The following is a 22,376-nucleotide window of genomic DNA, read 5'->3' on the forward strand; positions in this document are numbered from 1 at the left end:
TGGTATCCTAAGGGGTTATAGGACGCCATATGGTGTCCTAAGGTGTTATAAGACACCATATGACCTGTTAGGACACAATATGACCCCTAACAACACCTAAGGGGTCATAGGACACCATATGAATTCTTAGAACACAATATAACCCCTAAAGACACCTAATGGGTCATATGGTGTCTTATGACCCCTTAAGACACAATATGACCCCTTAGCACACCATACAACCCCTAACAACACCATATGGTGTCCTAAGGGGTCATAGGACACCATATGACCCATTAGAACACAATATGGCCCCAAACAACACCTAAGGGATCATATATTGTCTTGAGGGGTCATAGGACACCATATGACCCCTTAGGACACCATATGGTGTCCTAAGGGGTCAGAGGACACCATATAACCCCTTAGGACACCATACAATCCATGATGACACCATATGGTGTCCTAAGGGGTCATAGGACACCATATGACCCCTAACGACACCTTACGGGTCATATGGTGTCCTTAGTGGTCATATGATATCTTATGACCCCTTAGAACACCATACGAACCCTAACGACACCATATGGTGTCCTAAGGGGTCATAGGATACCATATGACCCCTTAGGACACCATACGACCCATAACGACATCATACCATGTTTTAAGGGGTCATATAGTGTCCTAAGAGGTCATAGGACACCATATGACCCTTTAAGACACAATATGACCCCTTAATACACCATATGACCCCTATCGACATTATATGGTGTCCTAAGGGTTCATAGGACACCATATGACCCATTAGGACATAATATGACCCCTAACGACACCTAAGCGTTCATATGGTAAAGTTAGAGGTGAGGTTAGGTATGACAAAGAGATGGTATTTGGGGAAGAGAGAATTAGAGAGAGTTGGGGGTAATTAAGGGTTGGGAGGAGAGGGGGGATGGGAAAGTATCAACAAAGGGAGAGGGAGAGATGAGGAGAGAGGTTCAAAGAGAGAGGTCTAGAGAGAAGGTAGTTAGGGGAAGGGGAGGAGGGATAGAGAGGGAGGGAGTATCAACAAAGGAAGAGGGGGGAGATATGGGGAGAGAGCCCCCTAATTAGCCTCTCTCTAGTCCATCTATTTGTTAATACTTCCCTCTTCCCCTCCACTCCCCCTAATTATCCTCTCTATCACTCTCTTCACCTCTCTCCACATCTCTCCCTCACTCCTTTTGTTGATACTTACACTTCTCCTTCTCTTCTTATTCGCTAATTACACCCAACTCTCTCACATTATTTATTTCCCTCAATTACCCTCGTTCACCTCTCTCCTTCTATGGGTTTATAGATACTTCCCTCTTCCCCTCTCCCCACCCCCTAATTACTCTCTATGTATCTCTTCACCTCTATCCCCATCTCTCTGATGAATACTAAGAGGGGGGGGTGAATTAGTATACCAAAAAATGCTGAACACAAACTCTTAAACATTTTAGCAGATAACCGGTACAATAGATTTACTAATAAACCGGTTAAGATAAATGCAAACCAAATAGAAAACAAGGCATTCACCCACAAGAGCACAATCACCATAACACAAGATGTTTTGACGTGGAAACCCAAATGAGAAAAACCATGGTGAGCAAAAACTCACAAGTAACTATTTGTAGAATAGAAACCAGACTGATTAAGGTCATACAGTGTTCTTCACCAGAACAGATCCTGTTAGGAATCTAGATCTCTGTTAGGAGATAAGTCCTGTTAAAGACTACCTTGTGAGAGGATTTCAGATTCACATTTGTGAACCACCTTGTTAGAGGATTTACAAAGGCTTTGCTAGGCCCACCCGATTAAGGGTTTCAGACTTGTTGAAGATGTGAGTAATCAACAAGTGAGTGATCTAGCTACTAGCATAGTATTCTTGGTTAGATCCTTGGTAGCTCATTGTTAATGCACTTTAGCATTACTTCAGTCTTCAGTATCTCAACACTCTACACAGACCGAATCTTCTCTTGCAAAGATCATACATAACCTTGTTTATCTCACATACACATATATCTCTCATACATACAAACCCTAGACATGATGTCCTTATAAAGGAGTCTGATTTCATGTCGGTCCAATATAATTAGATTACAAGTTCCTAGGTTCAATGCATCTAGACACATTTGGTAACACGATACAAAATCACCACCAAAGTGTCGGTGGATGATAACTCATCACAAAAACACCGATTGGTAACTCATCACAGAGTAATATCGGTTCATACAATTTACCGATTATCGGTTGTCAAAATGAAGACTAGAAAAATGTTAACTACCGTTGTTCCTTCGTACCGCTTGAGATCCTCGCATCGCTTGAGGTCTTCATACCACTTTGGGTCTTTAGTCAATTTCTGACCGGTAACATCTTCTGCAAAACACCGATAGTCTAAAGACTATAATACATAATACCGGTTGGAACAATTACCGGTTGGAACAATTACCAGTTGAGCATAACTCATACATCAAGAAAGTGTACACAAAGCAAGTGTGTGTCCATCAATGACAATCACAACATCATCAAAATGCCAACAATCTCCCCCTTTGGCATTGATGGCAACACTTAGGAAAATTTTGACATCTAAGTGTTTTTACAACAAAAATATGCCATAAGCAAAATTACTCCCCCTAAGCATATACACTATCCCTTTTTGTAGAAATTACAATGTATACTATTCCCTTAAAGAGGTAACATGAAAGTATACATAACATTCACCAAAATTTTAAATACCACAACTCCCCCTTTGCCAACAATGACAAAGTAATGCAGAATAACCCCTGTTTCACATTATCATTAAAAAGTGAGTAAATGTTTATGACAATAAGGAATGAAACTAATAAAAAACAGATTTAAAATCCTGCATAAAAATTTTCATGGCTAATGACCATGACTCAAGTAATGAGGTAGAAACCTCACTTTGAGTCTGCATCTGAGATACCTATTCTTCCATGGCATCAATGGTACTCATCTCTTGAGTTACCGTTAAGGCTTCCAGATTGAGAAAGCACTTCTGAAGAATTTGCAGTCTGGGTAATAAGACCAGTTGAAGCTCCTACAAATCTCTTGACCGGTTGCTGATCTCCAATTCTATCCTGGCAGACTGAAGCTGATAACGATGAACTATTTGCCCATATGTAGTGAAGGAATCATATGGCGTCTTGAAGTTGCTTATGTATGCCTGCAAATCTGATTGGAGTTTATCTTTTTGTGTGAGCACATCATCGCAAAATAGATGGTGTTGGCTAATTTTGCTCAACAGTAGTTTGCCCTCATCCATAGCAACACTTATATCCTTCTGTTGTTTCTGAAGTTGAGACCCGAGCTCATTCAGTTTCTTGACTAAGGCAGTATTGAGTGCCTTTTCATGCTTCTTCTTTGCATTTTCTTCAACAACTTCTTCCAGGAATTGTACCTGGTTCTCTACAACGGTACATTGAAGTTTCAGTTTAGACAGAGAGGAATTTTTATTGGGGAGGTTAGTACCGGGAATCAAGCTGGTAAGGGTGTCAACCGCAGTTTGAATGACATCTTGTTCCTTCTTCCTCCTTAATGCTTCCAATCTTTCCTGTGCAAGCTTTATGCTTTGAAGCAGCTCCAATTCAGCTGCAGATTGGAGATCAATAGGACTGGCGATGTCAACCGGTTTGGCTTGACCACCGGTTGCCTTGGAAGTCTCCGTTTGTTTGGCTTTCTCTGTTTCCTTCTCTTCTGCTGCTCTTTTCTTTTCTTCTTCTTTCTTCTTTTGGTCCTCTTCTTGTTTCTTCTTCAGTTCTTCCTTCTTCTTATCTTCTTCCTGCTTCTTCTTTTCTTCCTCCTTTTTTTCCTCTTCTTTCTTTTTGTCCCCTTCTTTCTTTTTCTCCTCTTCTTTCCTCTTCTCCTCTTCTTTTCTCTTCTCTTCTTCTTGTTTCCTCTTGTCTCCCTCTTTCTTTTTCTCTTCCTCTCTCTCTTTCTCTTCCTCTTTCTTCGCTTTCTCTTTATCAACCTTTTCTTTGTCATGTTTCTCCTTCTCTACTTTTTCTTTATCCTGTTTCTCCTTCCTTGTGTCCGAAGTGACATTTTCAACATCCAATGCATCCACATCAATAGTGTCAACCTGTTCTGTAACTCTTTCTCCTTCACCATCAAATACCTCATCCAGTTTGGTTGAGAATAAGTTAGGTTCTTGTTCAGCCTTCATATTAGCCTCAGACACTTGATGTAACCTAACAACAGCTTTTGCATGTAGATGAGTGTCCTTATCTACTTCAGAAGTTTTGCCTTCTAGCAGTCTGAGTCTTCTTCTTCTCATGAAGAAGAGACCTTTATTCTTGTCCATTATCTCAAACAATTCAGAATTGGAGGCATCGGGAAAGTATTGAGCAAAGACTTTTTCCCTCATTTCCTGTTCTTTCTCAATGGCAATGTGTCATTTATTATCCAAAGAATTGTATAAAGAATCAAGTGTGACCGATCTGATTTCATATGGCGACCGGTCATTGACACATAAGTATCTAATAACCTCTTGTTCAACTTCTTCTTTTTCATTATCAGAAAAATCATCAAAATATTCTTTTAAGTCATCAAACACCTTTCTCTTAATATTCTTTAAAGTCCTTTGACAATGTGTCATAGGCTTATAAGAAGAGATGTCTATATTTACCAGTGTTGACGATGCAGGTGCATTACCGGTAGATTTTGCCTTCTTGCTTGATTTCTTGGTTTTCTTAGGTTGTACATCTGGTTCAGTATCCTCTGACTCCGGTGAGTTGTTTTTGGTCTTCCGCTTCCTTTCAAATACTTTAGCGGGAGAAACTTTCGGTTTCTTCTTGGCAGGTGACCGTTTGGTCACTTTTGGACTTACTGAGGTAACCGGTGCTGATACCGATGGCATTGCCTTGCCCTTTTTCACTGTAGGATCTTCAACCTATGTTACCCTCTCTAAGTAAGTGTCGGTTCGCTTTTTCTTTGCATCTAAAGGTGAGGCAAGCAGGTAGAGGCATACCCATCCAACATGTCATACATCACTTCATACCCCATAGATTCTACTGCTTCCTTTCTTGGCTCTACCGCTTCCATTATGCATTCATCTACCTTTATAATAAAGCATATGTCATCTTCATATTTCTTTACAATATCTCCAGAAATCCTCATCCTCTGGCTCATTTTTTGCTTGAATTCATCAAAATATTTATTCAGAACCTTAGGATATCTGGTTCCCACCGCTTGGAGACTTTCCCTAATTTTCTTAGTGACTGGTTGGTCAACAGACCATTGAATATCACCTACTCCTAGAAAATAACCTTGAAAGTAGAAAAATAGGCCGACCAAAGTTGTCCAAATCTGAACCTTAGAGCACTGTCCTATTTAATGGACTTCAGATTCAATAGTAGTTGTTTCTGTATACAGGTACATAAATCAAAAGAGGCATCTTCCTTAATTATTCTGTAGGTGGCATTCACCGCAGCAGCAGGGACAGAGTTTATTCTGCTGGCATAAAACACTCGGTAGCCAATCACCATGCAAGCATACTTAACCAAATCATCTTTGATGGTGTTGACAACCATTCCCCGTTGGTCGCTCAGAGAACCGGTGAGTTGTCATTTCAGCCTTGATGACCTTCCTTAGAGCTGGCACCTCTCCACTGTTATAGAAACCGGTGACGGCATGAATTGCTTCCAGTGTAATATCATATGACCTCTCGAGATACATTTTATCACCGTCCACTCTGCTCAAGATGATGTGGATGTGATCTTCAGTGAACTCTTCTAGAAAATAAATAGCATTGTGCAGTTTCTTCCTCTCAAGGATGCTATATTCAGGTTTGATTCTCTTGTCATCCCCACAGAACAGACCTAGCTGGGAATGGATCACTGGGGATCCTAGCTCTGATACCAATTTACAATCAATATATTCTGAAATATCTTCCTTAACTATGACTTCAGCGGGTATCTGGGATAGGGCATTGTATTTCATCTTCTTTTGAATAAATCCGTTGAGTCTACATGTGCACTAGAACTGGAGTGCGATGCAGAAGCCATGATAAATTGATAGACAAAAATCAAGAGAATACCTTCACATTTCAAAATTTAGGGTTTTGCAATGTCACTCACAACACATCACTTCGGTTGTTGGATTACCGCTTGGTGTTCTTCACTTGATTGATTGAAAAATGATCTCTGGATTCTTCTACAAGATTTTGAATTTACCTTGAATCACTCGATGAATCGCTCTTGTCGCTCTGCACTTGAAATTTTTTTTCTCGAAACAGATAAGTGAAAATGGCATAAAAAATCCCTTTTAAGCAATCTTTCACCTACCATAATAAATGCTCCACCGCTAGGGTACAAACCCTAATTTTGCCTTTTACCGCTTCAAAATCTTCTGCCAATTGACAAGTAACATATACCGGTTAAGGTCTTTACCGATATAAACCGGGGGTTCAAATATTTCACTGATATGCTCCCGCTAAGCTTTTCTAAAGCTCAGTTTGCCGGTTTAGAGACTTCCACACTAGGTGCAGAAACCGGTTCATCTTGTGATGCTTCTTCAGATTTCTTCTTCCATGTATTATTCATTCCCGCTTGAACGGTTTCAACATCAATCTTCCCTTCTGGAGTGATCGGTATATCATCCGATAGGTTATTTCTCATTCTGCGGGTTCTGACAATGTGTCGTGGTTTGTTGCAATGATAGCATACCATCCCAAGTGTTCTCCATGGTCCATTATTCATACTACCATTCTTCCTTTTGCATGTTTCAGCAGTGTGACCACTACCATGGTAGTTTAAATAGGTTGCTCTCCAACCATTTGCCACTTGATACCCACCTGACCGATGGTCATAGGTATTATACCGGTTGGGATTCCGGTTCACAGAGGGTTCTAGAACAACTCCTTGAGTCCTTGGAGGGCATCTCCCAGTGTTGTGCAAAACAGACCTGCATTCAAATGCTCTATGCCCAAACTTGTTGCATGCATAACAGTTTCCATTGAATCTATTGTATCTAGGCTTATTGTTTAGAAAATAAGGAAAATTATTGTAGGCCTTATTTCTACACGCATTAGCAGTATGTCCTTCTTTGAGACAATTAAAGAAACGGATTTAAACTTTTGCTTACCTTTATCCTTTGATGTTGGTTGCTTCTTTGATGCTATATCTTTTGTTCCAGAGGTCTCACCTTCCTCATACCCAGAGAAACCAAGTCCAGTGGTATTATTTACCGGTTTTGCTGATTCAAGCTTTTGCTCTAGCTTAGCAGTACTCTGATTGAATTTGGCAAGTATCTCCTTTGTCTCAATAAGTTCTTTGAAAATAGAAGTATTGGTTTCCTTTAAGGTTGCATTCTCAGAAATAGCAATGTTTAGTTCACCTTGCATTTCTTCTTTTTCCACTTTACACTCTTGGAGATGAGCGGTAAGGGCACTGATTTATTGCTTCAGCTTGGAGATCTCATGATCTTTGTCTATTACCAGATCTCCAGCTTTCCTTTGGTTCTCAAGCTCTTGACACATTATGATAGTCAGTCCTTCCAGTTCCCTTCTCAGGTTGGCATTAGATTCATTCAGTTTTTCAACTTCTTCAACTAGGGCATCCATGTCTGCTTCATCAGAAGAACTATTTTCTGTAAGCTCCATTAGTTTCTCAGCATGCTCTCTTCTTTTGGCCAGAGAGGCTTTATACTTGACTTTGAGTTCATCATAGGCTCTCTCAGTCTAAGTGAGACGGTGAGTAAGTTCCCTCACATTGTATTCCCCCATATCTCCTTCCAAGTGGTTAGACTTATAGAAAGGTTGGCTCTGATACCAATTGATGAATACTAAGAGGGGGGGGGGTGAATTAGTATACCAAAAAATGTTGAACACAAACTCTTAAATAGTTTAGCAGATAATCGGTACAACATATCTACTAATAAACCGGTTAAGATAAATGCAAACCAAATAGCAAACAAGACATTCACCCACAAGAGCACAATCACCATAACACAAGATGTTTTGACATGGAAACCCAAATGGGAAAAACCACGGTGAGCAGAAACTCACAAGTAACTATCTGTAGAATAGAAACCAGACCGGTTAACGTCATACAATGTTCTTCACCAGAACAGATCCTGTTAGGAATCTAGATCTTTGTTAGGAGATAAGTCTTGTTAAAGACTACCTTGTGAGAGGATTTCAAATTCACAGTTGTGAACCACCTTTTTAGAGGATTTACAAAGGCTTTGCTAGGCCCACTCGGTTAAGGGTTTCAGACTTGTCGAAGATGTGAGTAATAAACAAGTGAGTGATCTAGCTACTAGCACAGTATGCTTGGTTAGATCCTTGATAGCTCATTGTTGATGCACTTTAGCATTACTTCAGTCTTCAGTATCTCAACACTCTACACAGACCTAATCTTCTCTTGCAAAGATCGTACATAACCTTTTTTATCTCACAGACACATATATCTCTCATACATACAAACCCTAGACATGATTTCCTTATAAAGGAATCTGATTTCATGTCGGTCCAATAGAATTAGATTACAAGTTCCTAGGTTTAGTGCATCTAGACACATTTGGTAACACAACACAAAATCACCGCCAAAGTATCAGTGGATGATAACTCATCACAAAAATACCGGTTGGTAACTCATCACAGAGTAATACCGGTTCATACAATTTACCGATTACCAGTTGTCAAAATGAAGACCGGAAAAATGTTAACTATCGCTTTCTTCCTTTGTACCGCTTGAGATCCTCGAATCACTTGAGGTCTTCATACCACTTTGGGTCTTCAGTCAATTTGTGACCGGTAACATCTTCTACAAAACACCGATAGTCTAAAGATTATAATACATAATACCGGTTGGAACAATTACCAGTTAAGCATAACTCATACATCAAGAAAGTGTACACAAAGAAAGTGTGTGTCCATCAATGACAATCACAACATCATCAAAATGTCAACACTCTCTTCTATTTTTGTTGATACTTTCCCCTCTCCCCCTCTCCTCCTACCTCCTAATAATCTCAAACTCTCCCTCTCATTCTCTCTTCACCCCAATCACCCTCTCCCTCTCTCTCTTCGCCTACCACCTAATTACCTCTAGCTCTCTCTCTCACACTCTCTCTTCCCCCCAATTACTCTCTCATTCTCACCTCTCTCCCCCTCTCCTTTTTTTGATACTTCCCTATGCCTCTCCTTGTCCCCTCTGAATTTTGTTGCTAGAGATGAGAAGGAAATCCAAAGAGACTAGTCTAGATCTTAGGGAAGAGAGAGTGACATAGAGGAGGAAATTATGAAGAGGTAGAAATATAAGCACCTAGTAGATCTTGAGAGAATGAATGAGGTATTCAATGACAGTCAAAGATATAGGTCTAGAGAGAGATGTATAAATATGGACAAAAGAGAGGGAGGAAGAAACAAATAGGTGGAGTGATAGGTTTAGGAGAGAGAGGTGGAGAAAGGAACAAACATAGATAACATGGTTTATCAAAATTTATTGAACTCAATAAAATTCCTAAATTTTCTATTATTAATTACTTATTTAGTTTATTTTGAGATGATTGTTACAAATCTCATGCAATAGGGAAATCATATGAAAAAGTCATGAGCTTTTTATGTTTTAAAAATGAAGGATGAATTTAAATGAATTATAATTATTTTTTAAAACAAATAATTGAAAATATAACTATTCCATATTGTAGAGCTTTGAATTACCTTCCCAACGCCTGTAAAAAATCAAAATTTTGATATAAAACGCAAAAGTTATGTCCAATTTACTAAAATATATTTTTTTATTTTTTCAAAACGGATATCCGATTTTAAAACATAAATTTTTCCCTCCATTTTTTCATTCGGGTTTTCTTTGGGATTTGGCTTGAAAGTGACAAGCCTGAAAAGTCAACTAAAAAAACATGTTTTTCAGTATTCCTTTATTTTTTAGACTTTACACTAGTGTTTGGTGACTTTTTTTATAGCCAAAATTGTTAAAATGAAAAGGGTTTTTTAAAGATGTTCTCATCTTTCCAACAATATAAGGCTTGTCTTATTTTTATTTTAATAAATAATTATTATTTATTTTCTAATTGAATTCTGACAAAAGTTTTGATTGATAGATTGATTGAAAAACACTCATAACTTTCAAACGGTATAACATTTTTTGAATCCAAAACATGCGTCATATCCTATGCTTCATCTACTATAGAAAAAAAAAATTTTAAAAAGAATTTCATAAGGTTTTGACCAAGTTAAGGTGGTCAGACGTAGGAGTTTTTGAATTTCTGAAAAGCTATAGTAAAAAATTCATAAATAATTATTTATTTTATAAAAAATTATTAAAAAATATGTCACATCCGGACATGAGTTTAATACTTATATTATAAATCTTATAAAAAAATATTATGATTTTATTATGATTAGGGTGGTAGACATACTCCTACTTCTTATCTTTTTCCTGAAATTTTAGTACCACTGCATTGAAATTTGAAATTTTCATCAAATAAGACTTTTTTTCCAAAAAACAACTAGTAGCTTAGAAACTACATTCAATTTTCTATAGATTTTCTTCTTACATATTTTAAAAATAATGTTCATAACTTATTCAATTTTTCACGTCAAGTTGCATAACTCTAATTTTTTTAAATTTCATTTTGGCACACCATGATCCTGCACATACCCTACACACACACACACACAGATATATATATATATATATATATAGACACACATGTGCATATACACATATACATATGTATATATACAGATACGTATACATACACACATACATATATACATATGTGTGTGTGTGTGCGCACATATATATATATATATATATATATATATATATGCACTATATGTGTGTGTGTGTGCACGCGCACACACAGATGTGTGTGTGTGTGTGTATATATATATATATATATATATATATATTCACATACATATATATACACATACATATACACACACATATATACATACATACATACATACACAGATATATGTATGTGTGTATATATGTATGTGTATATGTATACATATGTATATATATACATACATATACATATATGTATATATGTGTATATATATGTACGTATGTATATGTATATACATACATACATATATATGTATATATGTATGTATATATGTGTATATATATGTACGTATGTATATGTATATACATACATACATATATATGTATATATGTGTGTATATATGTGTATATATATGTACGTATGTATATGTACATACATACACACACATATATAGACATATGTGTGTGTGTATCTATATATGTGTGTGTGTGTGTGTGTGTGTGTGTGTCTCTATGTGTGTGTGTGTATATATGTGTGTATATATATATATAGAGAGAGAGAGAGAGAGATAGAGAGAGAGAGATTACATTATATTAAATTTCACTATGGTATAGCTAATAATAGATGTATAGTAAATGGATCTCTCTATATATGAATCACCTCTCTATATATCACTTTGTACACCTTTATCTTTTTATCTCTCCATCTCCCTCTTTCTATCTCTATTTCTACCTTTCCCTCTCCCTCCCCTTCTCTCTTTCCATCTCTCCCTCTATATATTTATTTCACTATCAATATCTCTATCTCTCCCTCTTTCTATCCATATCTTTATCCCTCTCCCTATCACTCCCTGCAATGATACACACCAATTTTCACCACCACAAGTAGCCAACCAAATTCTCAAACTATCCTACTAAAATACTCCTCTCCCTCTCTCTCCCCCTCTTTATCTCTGTAATATTTATCTCTCTCCCCTATCTATATCTCTCTCTCCTCTTTCTATATCCTTACCTCTCCTTACCTCTCCTTGCATCTCTCTCTTCCCCCTCTATATTTTCCATTATATATATCTCTATGTATCTCCATCTTTCTATCATCATCTCTCCCTCTCTCTATGTGTTGCTCTCTTGTTATTTATAGTTTAATAGATCAATCATTGAATTCGAATAAATATTATTTCAAATAAGATATTCAAAATTGGCATGACTATTACAAATAGAAAATTCAAGTTGATCTTCCTACGAAGGTTGGGAGAAGCCTCGACCAAGGTTCAGGAGTAGCTAGCATGGATTTTCATCCCCAATAGAAATTAGTTTTGTGAGGTAATTTTTCACTTTAACTTGCTAAATATTAATATTGTTGTTTACAAAAAAAGACAAGTGCACAAAATAGGTAAAGACTTGATGATATTTTATGAATTTTGAGAGTCACAAATCTAAGAATTGATAATTCCAATGATTTTAGTTTTCATATTCTTTAATGAAAAACCTAAAATATCATTTATCTAAAAAATTTATAAATATAATATTTAATTTTTTGTGCTATGTTCACATAAACTAAGAACTATCCTAGAAAGCAACATTTGTTTAAAAAAATAAATTATAATTTAAACATTAAAACTAACCCTAATTAGTGTTTTATGTAATGCCCTGCCAGGAAACCCCGAAGGGATAAAACTAAAACACAAGAATAGAGTGCAAATATTTATTTTTTCTAAAGTTAAAACAAAATAATGATACATTGAGCTAACATTAAGTTCAGATTACACAATGGAAGACTTAACTAACACCTAAAGGGTTTCCCAATGTGATTACTTGGTGCAACACTAACTCAACTCACGCTAATTAATCCAATTAAGTTGATTAACTTAATGATGTGATTATACTTAAACAATGGTTAAATTTATTCGATGGGTTAAAAATATAGATAACATGATTAAGTTCATTCATGCAATTTAACCATACATTATATTCATTCTTAAATTAAAAGATATGCCATACATTTAATTTCCATACATACTTTATTGCATTAAAGGATGATAAATACTTAGCATTTCACTAAACCTACAATATTCATGATCCATAGTACTGCATTTAATAAATTCTTGCATGCATTTAAGATTAATATCATCTAATCTACATTATACATTTTAACCATAATTTGCCATTCATACATCCAAAATAAAAAGGAACCAGATGAACACAACACCACATAACACCAAATTGATATCAAAGTTCACCCCTATTGGGCTACATATTCGGGTCTGCTCAACTGCAGGGCCCTCTAATAAAATAATAGGGTGATGAATACATAAGGTTCACATCAATTACATCTGGCCAATAAGGCGTACATAAACAAATAATGCATATGACCACATTGGTCCAAAAGATACATGAATGATCCAAGAAGAAGAAAAAGGATACATCTGGAACATGATATGGAGCAAATACAAAAGAACAATTGGAGCACCAACAAGACTAAGTCCTTGCAATCCACCATAAGCAACCCATGGTCTAACATGAATATCAAGTACTTTCAAGGGCATAAACAGACATATATGACTCCACAATAGTGCTCCTAGCAAGGATAATGCAACCCGCACACTAGAGAACATAAGGGACGAGTGTCATCACATATTTTGGTATGGTTACCCCGGTAGGCCTCTATAGGTCCTGACCTCATCTACTGGGTTACCCTGGAAACCTCTCCCGAACCTCTGGCCCATCCAAGTCTAATGTGGACCCAACACATCTTTTCGTGAAGACAAGGTTGTTGGTTTTCCATTTCACGCCTTCTCACTGCACCCTGAGTCTATACTAGCACTCATCCCATGCATGAGGCACAATTATCTTACTTAGTGTTTTCATCTACTAAACTCCATAATATACTATTAAGTTACTTATTTAGACACACTTTCGATGGGTTACCCTGCTACCACTTTGGGCGCAGCCCCCACTCGAAAGCCACTCTCCTGTATGACACTAAACCACAAAACAGACGAACTCTTGAAACCAAGGTATACACAAGGACTAGCACATGGAGTTCAATACGGTAGGAAAACCTACTTGGCCAAACAGGTCCTCACACGAGGTGTACTAACTGATGATTCTCTGACTAGAGACGTGACCAACTACAGTCAACCACATAACAACATTCAACATTGGCATTTAAGGACATGACCAGCTACAAATCAATCACATGAAAACAGTCAATACTCGAGATCAAGGACATAACCAATTGCAAATTAACCGCATGACAAAATCCAACACTCGCAATCAAGGACTTGCCATTTTTTTGAAATCAAATGCGAATACAGAAAATTAAACATGCATTAACATTAATCTATAATGACAATCATTTTTCCATATCGCTAAAAATACAAATTGATCAAAGTTTTCTAATTGATCTAAATTGATTACAATTTGCCTACCTTGTTAAGATACATGCCGCCCATGGTTTTCTAATTCAACTATAATTCAATTTACATCATAAAATAAATATAATTACTTCACAATGAAATTCAACCCAAAATCTCATTAATACAATTATATGTATATACGATACATATAAAAATATAATTTAATTTATATATTAATTAACTAAAATTGATATTCATTTTTCAAAATAAAATAATCAATTTCCATTCTCTTTCAACATAACAAAAAAAAAACATTTCTATTTTCCTCATAATGAAATATCTAATTTATCCTTTTTCAAAATCAGGTTATGTCCTTGCATAGATATATAAAAAAAATACAAATTAAATATTAATTAATATATATATTAATTAATAATTAATAATATATACATTAATTAATAATTAATAATTAAAATTTACCATTTAAATAATTTTCTCTTTTAAAAATAAATTAAGAAAACAAACCCCCAACCAACAAGATAAACTCGGAAATGGCAGAGAATATGAAAGATAATGCCATTTTATTTTTTTTTTGGATTTGAAAATAACAGTCCCAAAAGACTTAAAACTGGGAAAATTTCACCTACATAATCCCATATTTGGAAAAATTACACACATTCATCCCACCAATTTACCAAACACAAACTAATTTTACAATTTAAAACTTCAATTTGAATGCATTCATATGGAATTTTAACAAAATTTTACTGTGAACAGCCACCCCCAAATTTTGATTTTGAAGTCAATTTGAGCCAATAAGAATTTGATTTGGAGGTAGGAAATGAAAAGCAAGAAGGATTTAAATTCAAAATTTTACTAAACTCATCCTATTCCACAAGTTTATGAGATTTTTCAAACAAAATACACATACAAATTTTCTTTCAATTTCAAGATGAAATTTCTTAAAACCCAAGAAATTAATACAATAATCCAACCTCTTAAAGCAATCTTGGAAGAGATTTGAAGGAGAGCCTAACCTGTAACTGCAAGATTTCTTCCAACAAAAATGCCCCAAAAATTTCCCATTCCCAAAAATACAACTCCCTAAATTTCTATGAGAAAAATAAGGAAAAAAGAAATTTTGACCTAATATCTATTTTTAGGTTAAAATTATTTTCAACCAAATAAAAATCATTTCCAAATAATTTAATATCCAAAAATTGCTTTTCTTCCCAAAATTGATTTTCTCAAATAAATTAAAACTAGCATTTCTATTCAAAATGCCAAATGAGGGTAAGATATTAATTTTTCAATTCTATTTAACCTTTCTTGCAACAATGCATATAAATCATTTAATTCACAATTTGAAAATACAATAAATCAAATTTGCTAGTAATATGCATCAAACAATTTGATTTATTGATTAATCACACAAAGGGGTCCTATTTAATTTAGTCCCTTTGATTTACGAATGCGTAAAAACACAATTAATCTAATAAAATACTTAGGATTTAATAATCAATTTTAGCAAACATACAACACGCAACTCAAGGAAACCGAACAAATACACGATCCGCATACCCAACCAAAGGGGAAACTAACGAATGACTGACGACGCTCACTTGAGCACAACTAGGGTAAAACATAGAGTCTTACGACTATCTAATCCACTTCCATCGGACCAATAAGGCACACTCAGACTTGTGAAGCCAGGTGGAGACGATACCCCGTACCTACACGGTACTTGTACCTACAATCTCCTGCAATAACAAACCATATATATATATATATATATATATTCAATGAAAGTGTTACCCTGGGGTTAATAACACAAATCAAAAGAACACCTAATCATATATAAGTATCAACGCATAATCAACATTTACTGGTACACACATCAAGCATAATACCTGACTATAACATCACAACATGGTAAGTCAACCATCCCAAAAAGCCACTTAAAAATTCAACCAAGGTCAAATCGGGTTTAAACAATCTAATTAGGGCAGGAGTACTACATTTTATTTCAAAATTATTTTAAAAATAATTGTATTTCATTTATATTTTGTAAACTAACTATTTATTAAATATTAATATATGTCTTAAAATTATTTTGAATAAATTAAAACGTAAAAATTATGCATAAATAAGAGTTCTTGAGTAAACAACATAAACAAGATAAAATCATTCTTATCATCATAATTGTAAAGTAAAACAAAATATTTCAAAAAAAAAAAAAAATTGTACATAGTCTTAAAAATTAAACTAAAATACTTCTATTCATATTATATTTTTTGTATCAATTATTGAAATTGCATTGAACAATATATACCAATAAAATTAATTTTAAATAGATTTAAATTGAAATGAAATACATCTATCCATAATATATTTTTGTATTAATGTTTGAATTATATAAAATAATTATTTTATAGGATGATTAATACAATGTACCAAAGTTATAGTTTTCATTTCAAACTTTGAACTATATAAAATATAAAAAAAAAATTATTGCACATTGATTAATAGAATGTATCAAAATTAAAACTTTCATTTCAAGTTTTGAATTATATAGAAGATTTATTTTATTGCATGATTAATATGATGTACCAAAGTTATAGTAACATGGAAGGATCATAAGCGACACAGAAGGAACCCAAAATCTTTTCAAGAATTTAGTGCTTTATCCATTGGGACAACAAAAGAGACTAAGTGAAGAGACCAAATACAAACCAAAAATGGAACGACACAACAAAACTTCAACCTAAAATATGTACATGGTAGGTACCCCTACTTCAAATTGCTCCAAGATGGTCATACAAGGTCATTTACAAGTTGAGAGAAATAAACACAAGTGCGAAAAAGAAAAGTGTATTTGTGTATCACCTATGAGCTCAGTATGTTGACCAAGATGACATATATGAGATGTGAAATATTTTTTAACAATCGAATGAACAAGAATATCTCATCATTAACCTACGTGCTCTTTTGAATAACATTTGTACGACTATGCATATTGTTTGTCATAACATTTGGTAAATTTTGTCGAGTATACCAATATCTTCTTTCTAAAGATCCTTATGATTGTTGGAGTGGAAGAAATCAAACCATGAATTGGACAACCTCTATATAATTTCTAATGTGAAGAAACCTATGTTGGTACAAATGTCAAATTTTGTTTTTGAATATCACCTTCAATAGCATAGGATCATCCTTTATCAGAGTATTTTCTTCTTCTTTTATCTTGAGAATTTCAATAAATTCTTTCTTCATTTGATAGAAAAATGAAGAAGAATATGTCATATTTGTATTATAGGAATCACCTATAAAAATGCATTCATTTGAAAACAAAGCATTGAGATATATGTCTTCACCACAGAGGAAATCATCATTTGAATCTTTTGAACACCAATCTTGCACATGAGTATTATGAGGGTTAACTTCATTGGATTCTTTCATTAGATCTTCTATTACCTCGTCCCTTATTTTATTGATGGTACAATACCCAAAAACATCCTCTGATATAGGGTTGTGTACTTGATCAAAAGATTCAAAAAGAGAATTGCTTTGAACATTGAATGCTTCACTGATCATAGATTGTGCATGCATTGGGACGAGTTCACCCATTTGTATATCTTCATAGATTTTGTCTTCAAGTTGTTCATCTATATCTATATGGTTCACTATTTTTTCTCCATGATACTCTTCATTAAATTTCAAAGCTTCATATTTTGTTTGCATGATTTAGGATGCAAAAGGTTGCTCGATGATTCATCATCTTTTCCTTGGAGCTAATCCTTAATTTTCATGTCAACTGTACTACTGATTGAAAGTCTATCAATATTGTCAAATGTCAACATCTCCATTTTTTAAGGAAAAGAAGATATCTACAAAGGTTCACTTGTGGTTGGGTTTGTATTAGTCATGGTAGTAAGATAGTGCCCAACAATTACTAAAAATTTGACATCATTATTGTGACTATTATCTCTGGTGATTGGTGATGGATGAATAGGAATGTCTTCTCCACAAAGAAATACGTCATTTGAAGCATTGTGACACCAACTAAGAATAAAAACTACATGAGATTCATCTTGATGAATTATTTCTTCATCATTCTATTCAAGCTTGGTTTGTATGTATGTATGAAAAGAATTTGATATGTCTTCTTTAGGCTCTTTGTTTTTAGTTTGATGAAATATTTCTTCTTTCCTATCATAATCTTCATAATGCTCGTGGCATGCTCCAATGCAATCTTCTTTCTCTATTTCTCTCACTTCTTTTTCATCTTTCTCTTGGCATGCATCTATGTGAGTGGATAAAGCTTCATCTTCCTCAACACATGCACGTGCTAATGAATTTCTTTCATTTCTTTTCTCACAAGACATCCTGTCAACAAGAAAATGATTTTCATTCTCATATTTTTGTTCAATCGTTTGTAATTTTTGAAGAAAGGAAGGATGCACTTTGTCAAGATCAAGTTGCCTATTGCCATGGAAGCTTTTCAAAAATTGAATTTGTTTGAGATTATCAAGCACCTGATTTCTTTGAGCAACAAACATAAGAGAAGGATCATTTTCCTCATCACTATTATTATGCATTTTTTATTCAAGTGAACAATACATCTCAGTAAAATATTCTTTATCTTTGAATATAGGACCCTTTTCTGATAAAGGTTCTTGATCATGAGATAGAAAAACAATCCTCTTTCCATCCTTTTCATTAATGTTTTGTGAAGTCAAAAGTAAAGAAACGTGCACTCTTTTAGGATCTAATTGCATGCCACCATAAAATTTCCTTAAGAATTCAACTTGCTTGGGATCATCACGAATCTGATTTTTCTTAGTAGAGTAAGTTGGAAAAGATAGATTTTCATCATCACTGTCACTTTCACTTTCCAATTCAATTCCTTTGTACCAAGCTATTGTTCAGGATTTGATATTTTAAATAGAGTCACCAATCTTAATTTGAAAGATGGTACCTTTGAATTTCTAAGGAATAAAAAATACTAGCATTTTGAATCCCCAGTAGAGTCACCAAGAATTTGTTGGTAAACAAATTTGTCACTACAATTGATTCTCCAAATCTGACCCTCTTTCCTTGAACAGTAGTGACAATCATTCAAACAATTAGAGAGATTGGAGCAAAACTGCAATCTTCCTCTGTGTTTGAGAGGGGCAGCTCCCTCGTATGATGAGTATATTTGTAGTTTTTGTGTATATTTAACCTGAAAATACATAAAGGAGAAAAATACATAACTAAAGAAGGTTGAACAATGGAAACCCCAATGGCAAACATACGAATACTAAATAAGATTCCACAAATAACAATAGATTATAAAGAGGGTTTTAGCACAAAATATGTTTGATATGCAATGACAAAACAAGGATAACAAATCTCAACATATGAGGAAATAGGTTGTCTTATCACATTCAAATCAAGATAACAAGTTATGATTGTGTTTCATCAATTACATATATCTTTGAACTAAAATCCAATAGATCACACAAATACATAAAGAGATTATCAATTTAACATATAAGAAATCAACAACAATAACTTAGAAACGCATTCAAGACATACATGTTGAATGCCTTCTTTATTATAATTTTGAAAATATACAAGTTCAAAAGCCCTTAAATACATCTAAGTTCTCAAAAAGTATCTACAAAATTCTCCAAAATTCCCCTCTATCAAAGTCTCCCCCTTTACAAATGAAATAGTCTTGTATTTATAGACTTTGGAGGATAACTACTTCATAACCACTTAGAATAACCAACTTAAATTAACTGCCTAAGATAATCACTTAAGGTAACTAGACAAGTGATTACTTCTAATAACTACTTTTAGAAGCAAGTTACGATTTGCAAACTTTTACAGAAATAAGACCCAAAATCTAACTTTAGTTACAATGGATGACATAAATCACTTTCACAAAATACATATTTATAATTTGTAACTTTTGTGAAAGAACAAGTTATCATCTTAGTTGAGGTGAGCACCATGTCTTATCCCAATCCATGAGGTACCATCTCAATAATAATTTGGCCTTTGAGAATACACACTTCAACTGCATCTGCTAAGTACCTTTTTCCTCCTGTGAGCTCTTGGCGTTCCTCAATAGCCTAATCTTTGCCATAATCTTATACAAGTAACACCTTCTCGCATGTTCGATGCATATGCTAATGTCTCTTTTCTCCTTGCAAGAGATGAAAGAATACCACCCCTATTTGTACAAAATATTTTCAAAAGATTCATTTCCATTCTGTGAGGGATTCCATTATCATATGGCTGGAAGTTTTAGACAAAAGACTCAATAAGAGTGATTTATATAATTGATCCCTGACATTATTATCAAGTCTGATAACCTTACTGTTAGGAAGACCAAAATCTTCTCTCTTACAAAACTATCCTATCCTTTGTTGGTTTTTGATGGTACTTGATTTGTGCTTCATATGCTTACTAATGACCATTTCTACTATTCATTATCAAACAATCTTCTAAAGTCACATTACAATGTTTGCAGTTATTTGAGTTTCAAAAATGTTAAATCGTACATCATATTATTGACATGTTAGTCAAAAGCAACCATTGTTTGCAAAATCTATGATGTAAAACAGATTGACAACACGCGATGTGCCACATCCCCATTGGTATCCTTTGATGGATGTCCGCGCAGAAAAGAACTGGCAAAGATTGTGAAATTTGACTTAACATCTGCTCATTGCATTTGCTTGAAAGTTTCCAAGCTGTTTTAAAGCAAATCTTTTTCGTGCCCATTCCTTGATCATTGCATTCCATGTGGTGAAATTTCTTAATAGCATTCTGTCAAACAGTTCACGCCTTGTCTCTGCTCTTTGTAATGCCGCGCAAGAAAGAAACATCAGTTAATTGCATTCTTCTTAAATTCAGCAATTTGTCCAAGCACATAAACTTGCCAATGATATCTGAACAGCCGATAACAAAACCAAGCAATCAATTCACTAGTTTTTATAACTGCAAGCGTTTATTTGTAGGCATTTTGATTTAGTATTAAAGTTGGTAATCTAATTGGATTGACCGACACAATTTCTTCGCCCTTATGGATGCTTCAACAACTTTATGATATGGCCGATACGTTGTCAGCTTCGACATTATCAAATGGTTTTATTCACTTAAAACATTCCAAAGCCTCACTAACAAATCCATTTTGGATATCTCTCTTTCACGCATTTTGTTGGATATTTCACATACCTCATCTGCCAAGTCGATTTCTCCAACTTTATGCAGATCTCCTGTGTGTGGCTTTCCACATTCACCCATTTCCTAGTTGTGGCATAGATGTTTAGCAGTAGAGTTCAAGTCTAACAGATGTCTAATAAACGGTTTAAATTACATACATTAAGTTTATATGTCTAGGCCTGAAAATGTCAAAACACTCAGAGTTGACTGACATTTTTTAGGTTTAATATGTTGCTTAATGTGTGTGGCCACATTAAGAATACACTTCTAGACTTCAAAGTGTTAAATACTTAAAGTTGACTAACATTCTCTAGAATTAATATGTGACTTAGTGTGTGTCGTTTAAGACTAGCCTCTAACAAAATATTTTCCGAGCACAATATACAATATTACAGTACCAGTCCTCTTGTACTATACCTACTGCTATGTTGCAAATATTACATCAATTTGTTCATCAATTGACACCATCTTGTAACACCTTTCAATTTGAAATATTTTGTAACATTATTGCAGCAAGTTGTAGCACTGCTCTTAAGGACTTCGATTGAGACCAAAAACAAATATTCTCTGAAACACATGAACATATGATTACATATGTCTTTGATTTGGGAGGCTCTGACATGGCTTTACATGCAGAAGTTTAAAATTTGCCAAAGTTGAAAAATGGGGCTAACATGCTTGTACTTTTATCTGCTATAAATTGGTTCACTTTCAATGATTATATGATTACAAAATTTCTTATAGGTAATGAATGACTTATAGGTAATGAATGATGATTGGAGGTTCGCAAACAATATTTTAAATTATTTTTAACATGAAGGATGAAGGGTTTTTGAAAGGTAGAAATTTAAATTGTTTTTATTATTGCATTTGTGACGCAGTCTTAAACCACACACACTAAGCAAAATATTAAGCCTAGATAATATCTTTTAAGTCTAGAAGTCAATGCTTAGTGTGTGTGATTTAAGTCATTTGACATTTGTGACATATGGTTTTCTTGATTATTGGTGAAACAAAAAGTTAA

Source organism: Cryptomeria japonica, chromosome 8 (genome assembly GCF_030272615.1).
Source record: "Cryptomeria japonica chromosome 8, Sugi_1.0, whole genome shotgun sequence".
NCBI lineage: Eukaryota > Viridiplantae > Streptophyta > Pinopsida > Cupressales > Cupressaceae > Cryptomeria > Cryptomeria japonica.